Source organism: Agelaius phoeniceus, chromosome 9, assembly GCF_051311805.1.
Source record: "Agelaius phoeniceus isolate bAgePho1 chromosome 9, bAgePho1.hap1, whole genome shotgun sequence".
Lineage (NCBI taxonomy): Eukaryota > Metazoa > Chordata > Aves > Passeriformes > Icteridae > Agelaius > Agelaius phoeniceus.
In genome coordinates this window covers 22,271,958-22,290,147 of record NC_135273.1, presented here as the reverse complement: position 1 = coordinate 22,290,147, position 18,190 = coordinate 22,271,958, and the positions used below count along the sequence as shown (strand labels likewise).

The window sequence follows — 18,190 nt, the reverse complement described above, 5'->3', positions numbered from 1 at the left end:
GGAGGGGAGGGATCAAGAGGCAGAAACAGAATCTTCTGAAGGCTTTCACTTCTGGATCCCAACTAGAAGAACTGGAATCCCTGCCATGGCCTGAGAGCTGCCAGGGTGAACTATTCATACATTTATAAAGTGAGATTTCCCTCTTCTATGATAACTTGTGTCCCAGACAAAAGAGCCAGCACGTGTGAAAAACACACTTTGTCTATTTTGTCTTTTAAGCTACCATCTCTCAATATGTAAAATTGTCTTGAAAGCTGATGATTTTATAAGTGGGTCTGTGTTCAGATTTTTCTCCACAGTGGACAGCCACAAGAGGGTAATGCAACAGCCACATTTAAAATTTTTAAAGAAAGAACATTTAGGCCTTAACTTATGACTTAAGAATACAAACACTTACATTTTAGGGATGTAGAGAATGTGATTAATTAATACCTCATTAATTTGTAAAGCATCTGCTTAAAAAACAGAAACAATCTCTGATGGAAATTATTAACCACAGGAACGGGAATTAATTTTAGGATCTTCACAAATGAATGCATGAGAGAAAGAAAATCATACACAAAGGCATTAAACTACAAAAAGCAGTACTCAATCAGTATGTTTTTTGCATAGTTTTTGGTGAATCAAAATAAATGAAAACCAATGGAAAACATCGGACACTAAAAAGGAAAAGGCAATCAAAATATTTATGGAAAATATAATTATATCAATTTGTTAAAACTCCAGTTTTGTATAAACACAAAACTGGGGTATAGAAAAAACATTGTCACAGCACTTTTGCTTTAGGTTTCCTTAACTCTCTAGTAATTTCCTACATAAAGTAGTTCAGAGCTGTCTGAGACTTCTTGCCCATGTTTCAGAAATGCGTAACAAGTGGGAGATGAACTGCATAACACAGCTAACCTAACTAATTTTTATAATTAATTTTCTTGAGCTTATTAATAATTAATGTCCACTTGAAAGATACCGTCACCTCAATAAGAGAAGAGAAAAAACAGCCAGAGAGTTGATTTATCTCAAAATGTGTTTTCCAAGCTCTATGTGTGGACCTTTGGAGTTCATTCTGGCCATGAAATACTGGTAAGTGAGGTTTTCTTCATTGAGGTGATGGATTCAATGAATACTGTCCTAAAACGCATTGGGTTCTGTCTCTTCAAGAGGTTTTCCATGCTCCCCTTGAAGAAATACTCTAACTAGCTGTCCCTGTCCATAAAAGCCAGAAAGCACTCAAAGTTTATCCCTCAGCTCAAAAAACTGTTCCCCCAACTATGCAAAACTTCAGGACACATTAGGATCCAGAGATGAGGGGAAGAATTTTTGTCAGACAGGGTAACTGCTCATTTATAGGGCTGCTGAACTTGGTTTCAGCTGTTACCATGGTTACTAACACAGTTGATGTGCACTGAGCACTTCCAGTCTTGGCTAAAAAATCTGCCATCTATGTACAGTCTGTCACAATTCTGGGAAATCTGTTCAACGAATCAACACTGCCATTAAAATTGTTCTTTTTTTCTACCCTGGGTGTGTAAACTTCAGTTGCAACAGCTGGTTCTTCTCATATCCACTGCCCATATGAGATGGAAACTCCCCATCTTATTCCTTGTGCTGCTGTTCACTTGAAGTGCTGCTGTTGATATATTGTGATCAACCCTTCACACCCCTTTGGCTACCCAAGACAGACAGAATTTCCTGGAATTTCTCACCATGTCATCCAGTCTTCTGAGAAATCATTTGCCTTGTTCCCTCCATTCTGTCTTCAGTGTCCCATCAACTTTCTAGATGCAGACTTATCCAAATCTCAACATGGTGTTCTAGTAGCTGTTGTACCACTAAAAAGGTACAATTATAATGTCTAAATTTCCCCTCTTATGTGATACCCTAAAGAGTATCAGATGTATCTGTTGAAATCTAATTGTTTTATGTTTTACCTCACTCATAAAAAGGTTACACAGCACTGGGCAAACACCTGATCTCCATGAAAGCATTTCCACTTCATCAACATAAAAACTGTTTACTAGTACTTAATTCTCTGAACATATGCCATGTTGAGTTTGTACTAGTCTAGCTCCTTAAAAAATAATATATATCATATTTTATAATTATATTACAAAAACTAATTGAAATCCTTGTGGTTATCAACAATGCTTGCAGTGACCCAAGAGAAGATGGGCTAAAGAAACAGATCTTTCTTCCCCTCCTCTTGTCATCTGTCTCTCATTCTTTCCACCTGCAGCTGAATCTTGTCAATAAGATGACACTTTCAGACAAAGCATAAAATGACAGAATGTAACAAATACATTGTGAATTGTAATATTGTCCACAGGAATTGGAGGTACTCTTATTTCAGAATATTAGAAACATCAAATGAACCCTGAAGTTTACAGACAGAAGCACAGATCACTAAACTGAGTGACCAGAGGGTGTGGAAAAAATATTTTCTTTTGCATACCCCAAATATAAAAATCTGGGTATCAGCAATACTGCTACCACAGGCAGAAAACTCAGAATTACTTCAGACAAAGTAAAACTACTATGGAACTGAAACCAAACAGAAAGAAAATATAAGCCTGGGTTATACAGTGGGTTACTTCAAGAGCTGCTTGCATTCATGTTCATTCACATATTCAAGTGCATACAATAATTGTGTAAAGTGAAAATGATCCAAAATTATTCCACTGTACTTACATAAATCACAGAACCACAGAACTGGTCAGGTTGGAAAGGTCATCTGGCCCCACCTCCCTGCTCAAGCAGGCTTATCCCAGAGCACATGGCACAGGATTAAGTCCAAACAGTTTTTGAATATCTCCAGTGAGGAGACTCCACAGCCTCTCTGGACAATTTGTTCCACTGCTCAGTCACCTGCACATTAGAAAAGTTCTTCCTCATATTTAGGTAGAACTTCCTATGCAGCAGTTTCTGCCCATTGCCTCTTGTTCTAACAGAGTTACTTTTTGCTGGTTTTCTGTGTTTATTGATGTTGCTGTGCTTGGCTTTTGCTGAATTTGTTCTTTTATCTATTAATACAGAAGTGTAATATAGGGGTTGTAGTAGAAAATCTCATGTGTAGGTCTGCTTTCTAGAACACTGAGTAAACTGTTCTATAACCACAAATTCTCAGGTACCATAATTAAATGAAATTAAAAAAGCCAGTTTTCATCTCTCTGTCTCCTCTGCTCCAGTTATGCAGTTTCAGGTGTGGAATGACAAATAAATATTATGGTAAATATATTCAGACATTTAGATTTAAAAACCAATATATTTTCAGTTACAGCTATTCTAAAACTTGTGGAAGAAATGCTAGAAAAATATTACTCATATTATTCTGTAGTTTTAGCACTGGTCTTCAGCCTCAGCACCCACCTCATGGGATAACCTTTTTTGTTAATATTATTTCTGTGGGCTGCATAAAGTATAAAAGTTAAACCCAACATGACATATTTTGACTAGTCACATCACAATTCATTTTATATTACTCATAACTTTATACTAACTTATTAGAAACAGACTGATGCACCAAAAGTTTTACACTTTGCAACAGAATGGCTCCAACAGTGTTATGTAAAAAACTGAAACTGCTAAGTTCCTTAAAATGCAACTGTTGCATCTGGAGTTTGCTTACTTTCTCTCATTAAAGTACCTTTATGCTAAAAGATGCTTTTTCCCCACCTACACTGAATCTGGCACTTGAGCTATGATATGATTTTATTACTCAGAAATACTTTATTACTGCAATAAAACTGCATTTTCCACTTTTCCACTGTTTCACCTAACAGTGACCGTCAAACCAAAAAACTGAAGTCAAAAACCCCATTGATTCCACAGGCAGGAGATTACATGTTAATAGTGCAGGGCAGTACAGCAGGAAAAGAAAAGTGTCCTCAGCAATTGACATAGCTATATATATTGAATATCTGGGTTTAATGTTATTTATAATGTTTCTTGCAGCGCCATCATCACAAAGAGTAACTGAGAAGTGTACAGTTATGTAGCAAGTGAGTGTCCAACATTTGCTCCTCCATATTGCTCCCCAGGAGCCACACCCAAAAGATGGTCCCTTTTTAGCAATCTCACTTCCATGTGTTTTGGCTTGAGAAGCCTGGAAAATATAAGCCTTTCCCTTGCTGGTAGACACCTGTGGGCTAGCACCATTTCATTAATTTCCTGTTGTAACAGGAAAGGAATTAAGTTTATTCCCATTAGCCTGATCCTTATACTGTTGCATCATTTAGCAAATTATTCCCATGTTAACACACAGAGATTTAGGCATTTGTACTTAGCAGAAACTGCAAGTACATCAGTTTAAGAGAAAAATGACCTTTTCTATGTTGGTTAAGATGGTAACTTGATTAAAACTCTGCCATCATCTATCTCATTTTGCTGTCTGAAATGTTATTATATATGTAAAATTCTTCCATGTCTTATTTTCTTCCAGCTCCTATTTTTCAGGCTGCTCTGTGAAGATTAAAATTATTTTCTTTTGTCTCATAAAGCATATCTCTGAAACCAAACTGTTAAGTGTTCGTCTGTGCCCATGAAGGAAGCTAAAAGAAATGCTTTCTCAATCCATTTGTTATCTCATGTTATCTATCTTGAAAGAAGAGAAACAGTCCATTAAGAAATGGTTGCTGTAGACACAGTATTTAATGTATGAACAATTTACCCTCCATTTGCATCTGAGGCAGGGGAAAAACCCTGTTACACATTTGAACATAGTTATAAAATTATATTTAGTTGTAATCAAACTCATCCTCTCTGATATGAACAAATACAAATACAGGAATGTCAGAAATACACCCGGAGATAGAAAACAGTTTTAGCCAACTCAACTATTTAAAATAAAAAGGCAATCATCACCTTCCACCATGACTGCTTTTACAGTCTCTTTCATCAGGCTTAGATTCATTGACAAAAAGAAGCACAGAGCTACAGCAAGCAAAAGACTTTTCAGTGAAGCCAATGCTCATCTACTGGGTTTTCATCTTGTAGAATGCACTTTACTTCTTTTTATCTACTTTTAATACTGTAGCATTAGCTCATCCTACTTTCTCATATGAGAAGGCATTAGCTCATACTCCCTTTCTCTCCATTTTCATCTACAGAAGGGAGTCTGCTTGTTTTAAAAACTTTTACAATTGTTTTAGTGAGTTCGTCTTAAAAGACTTTTCCAGCTTCACAGAACAAGGGGCACATTCCTTCTGAACACTGGATACTCCTCTAAAACAGCAAAGCCCATTTATCACCAGTTAATATGGCTCCAAAATACCTTTCCCCAAATAACTAACATCATTCAAAGACTGACAAAAAAAAGTTACTTTTTTCCATGCATTGTGGCTGCTTTCTGAAATAGCCCCACTTCAACAAAAATTAACCCAGATAATAAAAACAAAAATGCCAATTCTAGATGTTGGATGAAATGCATTACTGGTTTTTGTTTTTTTTTTAAGGCCATGAACTTTGCATGATAATTGATAAAAACAGAACATAAATAAGCCACTTGGTCAGGGCTGACCTTTGTAGCTTTAATTTTCTTAGTCCAGCATTTAAGGACGTTCTTACAAGATTTTCCAAACTGAAGTAAGTTAAAGTTTTCTCCTGAAGCAGACCTGATGCAACAGTCATAGGAGCTACTGCCATTTTATTGTTCTCAGTGCTTTAGGATCCTCAGACACAATTTTAGCCCAATAGATTAAGTTTTTGCCATGCATTATAGCTTTTAACTATATCCTGTGCTTTGCAATGGGTTTTACAAATCTAAAATTAATTTATGATTTTAAAAGCTCATTGTTAAACCAGGAAAGGCTGCTGGTAATGACTGGCAACTTTGAGAAAATCAGATTGTGTGTTCTGCCCAGCAGGAACAGTGTTGAGTTAATATTTAATGATTTACTAGTTCTACTTGAGTGAGCTTGCAGCCTGTAAATGGATCATATGATCATCGATCACAAGTTCAACTGCTTTTGTTCCTTGCCTGGCACGGAGCGAGGGCGCGTTGTACAGTACCAGAGGCTCGTGTGCAGCCCTGTGTAAGACAAGGGCAGGTTACATGCAACAGGCTCCTAATGGCTCATACCAGCAAGCCCTCAGCCAAGGGGAGCTCATGAGGTTGAATTTTAAAAAGGTAGCTGACCTTGCAGCTGGGAGCTTTAGCTGTGTTTTCACCCATTTATACCTGGATAAGTAAACAGTTACTGAATGCTGAAAGGGCCTGAAAGCACTATTTTAGCCAAAGGCTAATCCCCATTCTTTGTGGATGAAAGGACTCAAAATGAAAACAAAACAAACAAAAAAAATATGCTCTGCTTCAGGTAACACAAAGGTAAAGCTGCAATAAACAAATCCATTAATTTTAAGCTTAATGTTGCCTTACCCTCCATTTCTAATGAGCAAATCAACCTTTAAAAAAATACTGAGCTCTTCTTAAAATGATGGAAACATTAGAATCACATAGCAGAAGATATATGCAATATAAACCAAAATAGTTTAGAAAGATTCTTCTCATGTAGATGAAATTAAAAGAATAAGTGATCAGCAAGCTGCTAGTTGCACAGCTTGAACCTAATAAAAAGTCATCATTCATGTTGCAGAAAACACAAGTCCAAATGTAAGAGACAATGTAAGGCAGTGATCCTCTGCTCTATGCATTCATCTTATGTTTAATATTTTTCTCAATGCTGTGGTTGAAACTAATGAACAATTAATGCATTTCTCTGTCAAGTGTGGCTATTTCACAGCATAAAGAAACGGAATGCTCCTGCATGGAATGCTCTGCATGGAAGGACAAAAGGTTTTAAGGTCAAAAACAACTTCTGAGCCAAAGACTTCTTACTCATTTCATAGATCTCTCTACATGAATTATAGCATATTACCCTACATAATATTTTTTATTAGGATCTCTATTTTATTTGTTTTATTTTTGCCTGCAATATGTGTTTCATCTATTTTTCATACAGCAAAAGAACAATGCTAACACTTGCACAGTTTTCATAGCTACCCACTGTTGTTCTACATGCACAGATAGATGTATTAGAAGATGCATGACATTTTAGAGGTTGGAGGAAGAAAAGGAAGACCAAGGGGGAGTGTAACCCTCAGCCACTATGCAGCACTGCTTTTGAGTGACATGTAGCAAAAAAGAACTTCACAGCTCCCAGTTTATTTTCTAGCTGACCATCCAGCACCTGACATTTGATGGCTTGCTAATATCCGTGTGTTACAAAGTCAAAACTTTTCTTCTCTCCAAGTACAGGCACTAAACCCTAGAATTTTAAGTTATCCTCTCTCTTTTCCTCAGTCCATGAATCCAACCTATCTACAAGATGCTTCCATCTCCCATTATAAACCAGTCAGTGTTCTGCACTTACTTCTTAACTTAAGAAAAGTTGAACTTTCATCCATTATTTTTTAAATGTAGGTGACAACAGCACTCCATTTAAATGAAGGACCACAAACTGTACTTCATGTGTTTAAATTCTCATCACGTAGCAGAATAGGAGAGTCCCTTCCTCTCTTTGATCTTGTGTGTCTGTCTGGAATGCAACACAAAAAGGGAATAACCCATTCTTGAAAAATCTATGATCTGCACCTAAATAAATCAGGCACCTAAAATATGTAATGTAAATAATATTATTCCCAATACTACATTAATGAAAGTGAGGAGATCCTTGCATCAGATGATATAAAATCTAAATGCAATTCTTTGCTAAAGATATTTAAGTTTTAGTAAAACATAGTTTCTATTTTAAGAGTTTGTCCTCAGTTGTCTGAAACTACTTTATAACATCATAGATTTTTGGTAAGTTAAAATGCAAAATTCTTAACTGCTTTTAAATTTGAAGAGAACACCTATATTCAGTTCAAACACCTCCACATATCATCAAAGACAAGTTTTACTTATGTAGGTAAAATACAGAACCACTAATGCCTTATCCTTCCCCTTGAAAAGAAACATTCTGCTAAAATTCTACTGTAAATAAGGTCTGTTTGGATACTGCTGCTTGTTAACATTTACATGTGTGTTTAATGATCACTGCAAAGCAGAAAGCTCAGCAATCACAGGAGGGAGAAGGAGCTGCCTTGCAGAAGCATGCCCAGGCAGGAGGCTCCCTGCCACACACCTGTTATTGATGTGCATTAGGAAGTGTCTGTCTAGACACTGAGGACCTGACAGGATGATATACTTAACTCAGGGTTTGTATCAGATTTAATAAGAGGATGCTGGCAGGCCTCAACTGGTCCTGGAAGACTGTCCAGGCTGTTTGACAAATGATGTTGTAGGAAAGTCATGAACAAAGAACTCATAGTCACAAAGAATCCAAAATAAAACAGTCTCAGTTTACTAATGTTTGAATCATCTACACTTCTGCTTAAGGTCTAAACTCCTAAAGACACTAGAAATATGAGTTATCATGGCTGCAGTGGTATTAGATATAAGGCAGAATTAAAGACTGGGATAAGAGAAAGATGGGAAGAATTTTGCAAGCATAGTGTTCTGACCTAGCTTTAGGGACAAGGTGGAAAATAACAGGAAGCAGAGGAGAGCGGACCTGAACTCCTGAGCAAAAGCCCCAAGTGGATTAATCTGGGAGCTTTTTGGTAATAGTGGGAAGAGTATTCAGAAGCAAAGCACAGGCCCTGCTGCAGGAGAAAAGGAAGGCTGTCCTAGCATCACTTGTAAACTTAATTTCTGACATGGTACCTAAATGCTGAACTTTGCATCTTGCTTAATACAGATCTTCTTGATACCAGTAAGACAGTTTGATGTTGGGGAATAAGTAAATCACACTGCAACTGACAAGCTCATAACACCTTCAGGGAGGAAGAAAGTTCAAATCAAAGAGAAACTCAACCAAATCAGTGTTGCAGGCAACCCTGGGGCACCTGCACTTGGAGATGTCTGTAGGGGGATCTGGCAACCATGGAATGCTCCTGCAAAGCTGCAAATACTTTCTGCAAGGAACCAAGAGCTAGAAGTTTCCCCCACGAGTGTTAGACAGGCCCTTTTGTAAGATATAAGCAACAGAAATGGTACCAGACTAAATGAAAATATCTAAAAACCAGTGGCAGTATTTCACTTCAGAAGTATCTGCTGAAATCTGAGCAGACTAAATCATTTTGCTGGGCCATCCTATTATTTATTTCTTTTTAGTTGTAAATTATTTGAATAAAAAAGATACAATGTAAAAATCCCAAGAATTACCAAATGTGTACTAAAACTTTCCAAAGAGAAAATTGATAACACACTTAATGATTGTAAATTAAGAATATATAAATCTCATTCATTTATTTCAGTGTACTTATATAAATAACTTAGTAACCAAAATTAATACTTGGAAAAGATCAAATTATCTTGATATATGTTTGGAGGGCTATTCTGAAAATAAACACGCAATTCTGAGGGCATACATGCAGTATTTGTGGGCATAAGTTTTCTGTGTAAAATGGAACACAACTGCTTAAGCACCTCTGTAGGACGGGAATGTCTGTGGATTTGCAGGTGCCTTTATATAAGGGGATGCCTGGCTTCTGTCTCAAGATTGCTCGTTTGTCTTTTCTTTCTGTGAGCTGAGTATTCTAAGGTTGTGGTGTTTCTGGATTCCTAATCAGTCTTGGAAAGTGCTTTGAAATCCGTTAAGGAAAGGGCCATGCAAGTTCTGTGCCATCACAGATACAAAGCACGTTGGCATTCCAGACCCATGTGAAGTGGGTGATTTCTCTTGTCATCCAACTAAAGGCGAAAATTCACTACCTATTTGCAGTGATCAGAAGTAGTGCTTCCAAAGAAATATAATTAAAAGAAGACAAAATGTTATTTTCATTACTTCACAGAAAAGATGAAAAGCCTACTTTTTTTTCTGATCATTTCCAATCAGTATACTGCAAGTACATCTATTTTATTTATAACATGTTGAATCTAAAAATTAAGTGGTGTACATATAAAAACACTTTGGTGACAGACGGCAGCAGAAGATATCACAGGAGAAATTGAAATTGTCAGTCTTTCTTAATATCCCAGGACTTGTAACAGTCATAAAATAGGCACAAATTAATATATTCCTAGAAAATCTATCTCATGGAGCAAAACTAAAGGGAACTAATCATCACATGAGCACACTATTCCTTCCATTGCCTCCATCCTGCTTACTACAGTGACTATGGTTTTACAAAAGGAATGACACTAAATTGTCATTCTCCAATTTATAGGACTAGCTCTGCAATTTCAAAATGTCTGAGAAGACTAACAACTTGACTACTTGAAAAAGATTTGATACAATGTTTTTTTGGGGTTTTTTTAAGTCCTTATTAGAAATCTACAAGATGACAGTCATCACCATAGCTGCCTTTACTGCTCAGACCCTCAGTATTACCTCATAAAAATAACAGCCAAATCCACCCATAAGGAACATGAAAACAAGAAAATACAGATAGTTCAACCCATATGTATGAGCCTTTATCAGGATTTACGCACTTAAGTCAAAAAGTTGCAATTTTATCAGTCTTACGTTTTGAACTCTTTCAATAGGGCAGAAAATCTAAAACTGCATAAATGAAAAATACATAATATCTGTGACAAAAAGGAGCAAAGTTACAAATATATTGCTTTAATTCAATAATAGAAAGCAGACTGGAATTAATATCGCAATACTAGATATTCTGTTAGGAGACTTTCTCACTGAGTTTGTATTCTTGTATTGTTGGCACCTAGGTGCCTAAAATTCTTAGTAGCTAAGAGGCTCTGCTGGTGTTAGAGATGATTTGAGAAGAAACATAAACAAGTGCACTAATAGAGTAAAGGCTATTAAAAGATTCAAAACTCCTCCACAGGCAGAAGCAAAAGCATCATGTTTTGCAATTCCAAAAAGTGAAACTAGAAAGGGCATTAAAGGAGAGAAAGAAAAAAAAAAACAAAACACCTTGGTAAGAGTTTTAATCAAACTCTTACATTTAACAGCATTAATGCTAAGTATGCAAACGTTCATCCCACTGATCATTATGGTATCAAGAACTAATTTTCCTCCTTTTAAGAGCTTCTATGTCACATCACACCCTGTGGGCCTTCCAGAGGTGTATTTAAATGTCTAACAGGGGGAAAAGAAAGACATTGCAGACAGCCAGGTGTTACTGATTCACCCATTAAAACTTCAGTTATAAAATATCCCACACAATGGTAAAACATTTCAGTCATTAGCTGATCATAAATAGATTAAGATGACAGTCTAAATTATTATGACTATATGTGTATAAAATTTACACTGCTCATCACATTATTCCAGGTGTCAGTAACTGATTATCTGAAGTTAAAGATTAAGTGCATGTATTATTTGTTCTAAGAACTTAAAGAAAAGAAAGACAAAGCCAGATGCAGCAAATGTAACATTAATCCTGAGAAAGAGGAAAACTTCAGATTTATTTGTAATGATGCTCATTCATTTTCTATTATATAGAGGAAAATGAGGTCTTGTTTCTTTTTATTCTAAGATTTAAGCCAGCCTTACTATTTCACATAAGGAATGTGAAATGGTAAAATAATTTGAAGATATTTACACCTTATATTGCCTAAACTTCTGTTTTTCAAATAAGGAAAATATCTAGTGAACATCCAACACTGCACCATTTTTGATACCAACTTTAATAACAAAATATATAAAAGGATGTTAGGTCATGGCATGCTGTTGATTTACACAAATTTAGTTGCCTATAAACATGAAGATAATTTCTATGCTTATTTATTTCTATATCTACACTGTCAAAGAAGATTTAAATTTTATCATTAAACCATATTTCAATCCATTTTTCCCTTTTCAATATGGCACATGATCAAATTTATGAGTTAATAAATTAGAGACCATCACCAGTATTCCAGTAAGTGTCAGTGGACAAGCACTTAATCCACAATCTGTGTGAAGAAATTTGAGTCAACCTAATCTAGATTACAAGACAGTTGATCTAAATCAAATTAGGTCACATGTACTATGAGCTAAAAGCTTGTACTGGATAGTCACAGTCATGCTAGAAATGCACTATAATGCCTTGTGCTAAAAAAAGCAACTTATGTCTTGGATTCACCTGATTTCCAGGCTTTGTTTTCAAACTTTTTGCTTTTCTTCTCTTTGTTTAATTTTAGAAGTGAAATGCTGCATGTTTTGCCACTGACTCAGATAAAAAGAGATTTCACTCTTCAGTGTTTTTAGTGTTCAAAATTAGCTAAATACAAATTATATCAATTGCTATTACCAAGTCACTCAACTCTACAGTAGTAAATCAGTCAAAATCCAGGAATCAGCATGCTGCAAATATTATTGGCTTATGTTTCAAAAATATACAAGTAAACCACGTTAAAAATTATGAAATCTAGCCAGATCATATAATTTTTAGATGAATTATATCCCAGACTTCTAGCTACAGAAAACAAAATTATTTTTATTTACATGAGAGACAGGCAAGCACATGAAAGAATGAAATCACTTTCCCTTGTGCTTGAGGATGAGAACTGATCCATTCTAGCATGTCTGGTTAAATGCATTTGCTGCCTCCCAAAGAATGTTAGGATGAGATTCACTTCAAAAGATCCAAAACCTACGCAGCTTTTGCCAAATGCACACGTTTGCCATCTGGACTTCAGGTGTTTCTGCTTTCCTGTTTCTTACAAGATTCTTTCATGATTTTGTTAATGGGTTTTTTTGGTTGTGACACACCAGTTTGAGCCTATTATTCACTTCAGAGAAGAAAGCTTGAACTCTGCAGGTTAAACCCACCAGAACACAATTTTTGCTAAAAACAAACCAAATAAAAATTCCAAATAAAATAATGTGAATCCAATCTCATAATTAGTTACCAATTAGAGAGAAGAATATAGAATAGAGAGGAAGAAAAGTGAAGCAAGAATAAAAGCAACAAATAAAACAAAAACAAACCAACCAAACACAAGGTTTAAGGTGTGAATAGGCCTCAAACCCCTAGAAATAATTTTCCACAAAACAGGATTTCTTAGGTCTTTCTTACAGCCAAAGAAAGTGAGACACAAGAAGGTGATATGATTTGCCAAATGAAACAGATCTTGAAATTCACAATTATATTGGAACCATATTATCATAGTCTGTTCTGAAAAGTGTGTTTATACTAAAGCTCATCAATAAGATCTTGGAAAATTGTTTCTTGTCAGTTGTCACGCTGCACCTGCATGCAGCATTTCACTTGCAACATATTGCCTTAATTCTTATGAGCAAGAATAACATTGTAGGTGTGGATTTAAAACCTCATCCAGAGATTCAAATTACTACAATTACCAGAAAAAACTCCGAACAAATCATTAGGTTCTCTTGGCCACACTTCTTGGCAGAAATATTGATGAAAAACCCCACAAAAAAAAAAAAAAGAGGAAAAAACCCCAAACTTCTCCCCAAAACCAGTTTTCCCCAACAAGCACAGCTACTCTGATACCACAATCTGTGAGAACCCTAATCAAGGAAACCCTAATGCCTAGATCCATAACCCTAAAATTCCACTGGCCTAAAACGCCAAATTTTTGCCAAAATTCAAGTACTAAAGGACTGAATAATGTTGAGTATATTTTTTATTATGCCAGGTCCTTTCCAAAAGCTAAATGGATTAGCTTAAATTTAAGATAACCTAGATAAAGCTTTTTTTTTTTTTTTTTTTTGAGCAGGTAAAAAATAGACACAGCACTGAGCAGCCTTTTCACAGAATGTTTTCTCTAAGCAAAAAATAGGAAATAGGAGAGTCAGCCCTGGTGCTAAAGAGATCATCTCAAAAGTAGATCTGCAGGACAGCCTGAATGAACCCAAAGCACCTGACTAAGTCAGACCAAGCCAGGAATTCTTTTTCCTTTCTTTAACTTCACCTCACATACTACCATTCACATCAGGTCTTCCAAGCCTCATGACACATTGTGGTACCCTGGACTCCACCACTAAGTGTCACCCGGGGCAGAAGGAGTACTTGGCAGGGATGACAAGGAAGAGGGCTGATAATTCACTTTGGTTGCACAGGCATTTTGCCTCAGGGATTAATCCTGACTAGTCTCCAGTGATTGTCCATCACATGAGGAAATACCAAACATCCTACAAAGCTTCATCTGTTAAAATCAAAGGAAATATCTTTTCCCATCTTTCTCCCATTGATTGAAGACAGAAGGAAGAATCTGCTACTTAGTCCCTGATAAAAAATAGCAGTGGTGGTGAGTTCCCTGTCTTTTTCTCTATGAATTGCTCTTTTTTCTATTGCTCAAATGCACAGTTTACAATAAATCCTTTTTTGCTGACTTTTCTGTCTTATTTAGAAGAAATTTGAGGAAAAACAGACTAGTAATCTCAGTGACTGCATACACAAACCAGGTACTGGTCTAATCATGATGTCACATTGTGGTTAAAAACCAGACAGAACCATTATGAGTCTTACCCAAAACCAAAAGAGGCAAGATGAACTTATTATTATTTCACATACATCCCCACATACTTTCAAAAGCTTATCACTCCAATGAGAAAAAGTGAGCATTCCATGACCATGGGCTTCCATTTTACTGTTTCACAATTAATAAACTGGGGATTATGCATATGGAATAGAGGATTTCACTGTGAAATACATCCATTTAATTTTTTTGGTTTTTTTTCCCATGATAGCTTTATCACCTGGCCAAAATTTTGAACTCAAATTCAGCTGAAAATTTGCAGGCAAAATATGCCAAGTAATGAAAATGTCTTTGTCAGTCATTTTCTTTTTTAAGCATAGTCCCTTCTGAACACTTACTTCCTAGATGCTATGGCACAAACATCTCAATTTCTATCATTCCAATGCTTAACTCCAAATGAACTGTCTGTGATGAGAAACTGACAGTAAAACAATATGCCTATTTGAGTTCTACTCTCATTGTTAGGATTTCTAACATCTAAACATCTGTAGAAGTATTGATTTACCTCTTAAGTTGCTTATGAGATGTTAGCAATGACGTATTATAAAGCAATTTAGAAAGTAAGAACCTCCTGAAATTCAGTGTTTCTCCTTTTGATCCTATCATACAATTATTGTTTTTGTCTGTGGTCTAGAAATTAATGCCACAGAGTGTGATGCATAAACAAAAGATTTCAGAATGCAGAACCTACATGATGACAAACCTCTTCACCACATCTCTGAATACAAAACTGACCCTGGCCTGCCCACTAGAGATGGTGAGAGCCTTTGGGGAGAGCAGATGGGAGCCGAGGAGCTGCTCACAGCCCCACAGGACATGTTTGGCATGTTGAAAAATTTGGTTTTCCATTAGGACAGCAAATGAAGAGTCTGAATGGTAACTTCCCTCCTGGCTTACTCTACTTTTCTGATTTTAATGCATTCAACAACATGAAAGACTTTTTGAAGCATCAGTTAAATTAGGGATTTCATGTTGGGCTCCAACCTGATCTTGAGTCAAAAGCAATATGTTTGTAACTCTAAGCAAGTGTATCATAAGCATTTGATTTTGTTTTTGAAGCACTAAGCCCCACAAATCATGGTTTAATATTGATGCAAATATCTTTACTGCAATATTTAGCAGGACCTGCTTATGAAGCATAGCAGACACGTTGCTAGTAATACCAATACCTAAGTAAACCCAAAGAAAATAGCTATTGGTGGAAATAGCATTGTTTTCTATTATGTATGAGAAAAAAAGGAATCCAGAAATTATTGGATAGAAAATACTTAATGCAAGCCACCAAAATTGGTTTCTTTTATTCTATGTTTTAAACATGGCATTTAAATTTAAATATATTTGTGTGATTCGTGTTTAAAAATGTGCTCGATGTTGAACACAATAACTAATTAAGAACTGTAGCTGAACCCAGAAACCCAGGTCAGCTAAGATGAACCAGTAAAAACTACTCTGAAATGACTCAAGAGATAGATTTTCTTTTTCTCTTTTACTAAGAGTGCACACAGAACAGGAAGAACATCAGTGACTTCAGTCTCTGGCCTTCTAACCAAGAAAGGACTTGTGAAGGTGAATGGTTTGCAGACGAAGGGGATATAAAAGAGACAAAACCAGGATAAAAATTAAATAAAAAGTAGCTGTCTTAAACTGTAATTGCACTCCTCTGCTGAGCATGCTTTCAGATATATAAATGTGATTTACCATCAGCTTGCAACTACAAATCAGGTCTTAAGAAACACTTGTGCTATGAAATTGTTTAATCTCATCAAGCTCTGCTTTCACAGCAAGCCATAAATCACAAAGTCTTTGTTATCATAGACCTCCATGAGCGCCTCTCAGGCAGGCAATGGATCGTGGGTATATATAATCCTGACTGCACAAACAGTGGGGTCGTCGCTGCCTGAAATACTTTCATAATAGCCACTGTGCAGCTGGTGGAACACAAGCCTATGATGGATATCTCATTTCCTACAGTCGGCATCTATTTCGAGCAAATTATTACCACATAAATTTCTTGTCAACAGAAACGGCCAATTAATTAAGTTAAAAATTTACTCGTGATCACATCTACAAACCAAATAGAACTGCAAGGCAATTTTACAGTTACTGAATATACTGCAGGTCAGTTTAATGAATAATTTTTAACTTTGTCATAAACTCAAAGACAGGCTAATATCTTGAGGAACCTGACTGGAGAGCAGCTGCCAACAGATTTACACAAAATATATTTATGCAGATTTTGATTGCTGACATCTGGGGACAGAAATAAACTTCATACAACTACAGAAACTTCACAGGAATATGAAATTTCCTACCTAAAAATAAACAACACTTCCTCCACAACACTGCATTTAAACGTGTTTAAAATCATACTGAATTGTTGTTCAGGAAAATGATGGCTCATTATTAAAGCCAAGAACCATAGTAAGTACGATCCTGTTGATTATGCTTGCCTTTAAAATTATTTTGTTTTCAAGCTTCAAAAGTGCATTTTGCATGTAAATTTATGACATACACACAAAAACATATAATGTAATCATAATTAGTGGGAGGAGATAATTGGATTGCTTTTCACCCTCAATGAATAAAAGTTATTCTTTCCAAAGAGTTTTCACATCACCTAAAACATTGTCAGTGGTGCAGTGCAAGAGAAAATTCAAGCTATGGCTTCCATACAAATCAAAGTGGGCAGATTGACAGAGGCATGAATACAGCTACTTACTTTGGGTTATTATAGACATAAAACTGGTCTGCATGAGAACATGCACATTTGTAAGTACTTCATAATTTTTATTTTAACTTTCTTTCACCCTCTTCACCCATTCTTCTTCAAAAAAGATAGCAAATATATCCCAGCCACTATGAACTATGAGACGAAATAAGCTTTTTCAACAGATAAAAAATAGAGAATTAATATATACAGAGTGACTTTTGACTCTATGTAGATGGTTCATTTTTATTAGAGGAAGACAACAACCCTAAGTAACAACATGGACAAAATAGTTTCACATTGGTGATGATGTGACTGGGTTTTTTTGACATTTTTTGCAGTTCTTTTACTCTCCGTTCATTAAAATTAAGATATCAATAGTATATATTCATTAGTATGCAATGAATAAGCTGAATAAATCTTTGAAAGGTTAATAATTAATGGTGTCAACACAAAAAAGCAGAAATTCCTCATAATAAAATTTCAAGTGGGAAAAGAAATGCCTCAGGGAAGAGAGTCACACCAGTCTGAAAACACCACCTCCCCATTATTCTTCTCATGGCAAAGAGATTCCCTTAAAGAAGTTCAGGAAGAAAGCATCACTGGTCAGAAATGGGGAAAAAAATTATACCAAGGCAACTCCAACTTTAAAATCAACACTAACTGTACCTGTGGTGGAATGGGAAAAGAAAATCATGGTAGAAAGAAAACACCTGGAGAAAGCTGATCACTCAGAGAGGATATCAAAACTATTTCAGGAACTTAAAAGATGAAAAACCTTTTTTTTTTGTACCTAGAAATTAGCAAGGTGTTCAGGGCAACTGGGAAGAGGGCTCCATCAGCTTTCTCCAGCTAGCTGTTGTTTTTCTTTCTTTTTTTTTTTTTTTTTTTTTTTTTTTTTTTTTGTTTTTGGTTTGGTAGGTTGGGTTTTTTTCATTTTATTTGTTTGGGGGCTTTTTGTTGGCTTGGAATCACTTTTTAAATGTTACAAAGCTACACTCTTAACCTTAACCAAGTCCAATGGTTCAAAGACAATGTGTTCAGGGTGGAAAGTC

General features: G+C 35.8%; 1 protein-coding gene across 3 annotated transcripts in view; it reads right to left on the bottom strand.

Moving 5' to 3' along the window:
- LRMDA (leucine rich melanocyte differentiation associated) overlaps positions 1-18,190 on the bottom strand; it is a 612,230-nt gene that overhangs the window by 108,214 nt on the left and 485,826 nt on the right. The window lies entirely within an intron of this gene.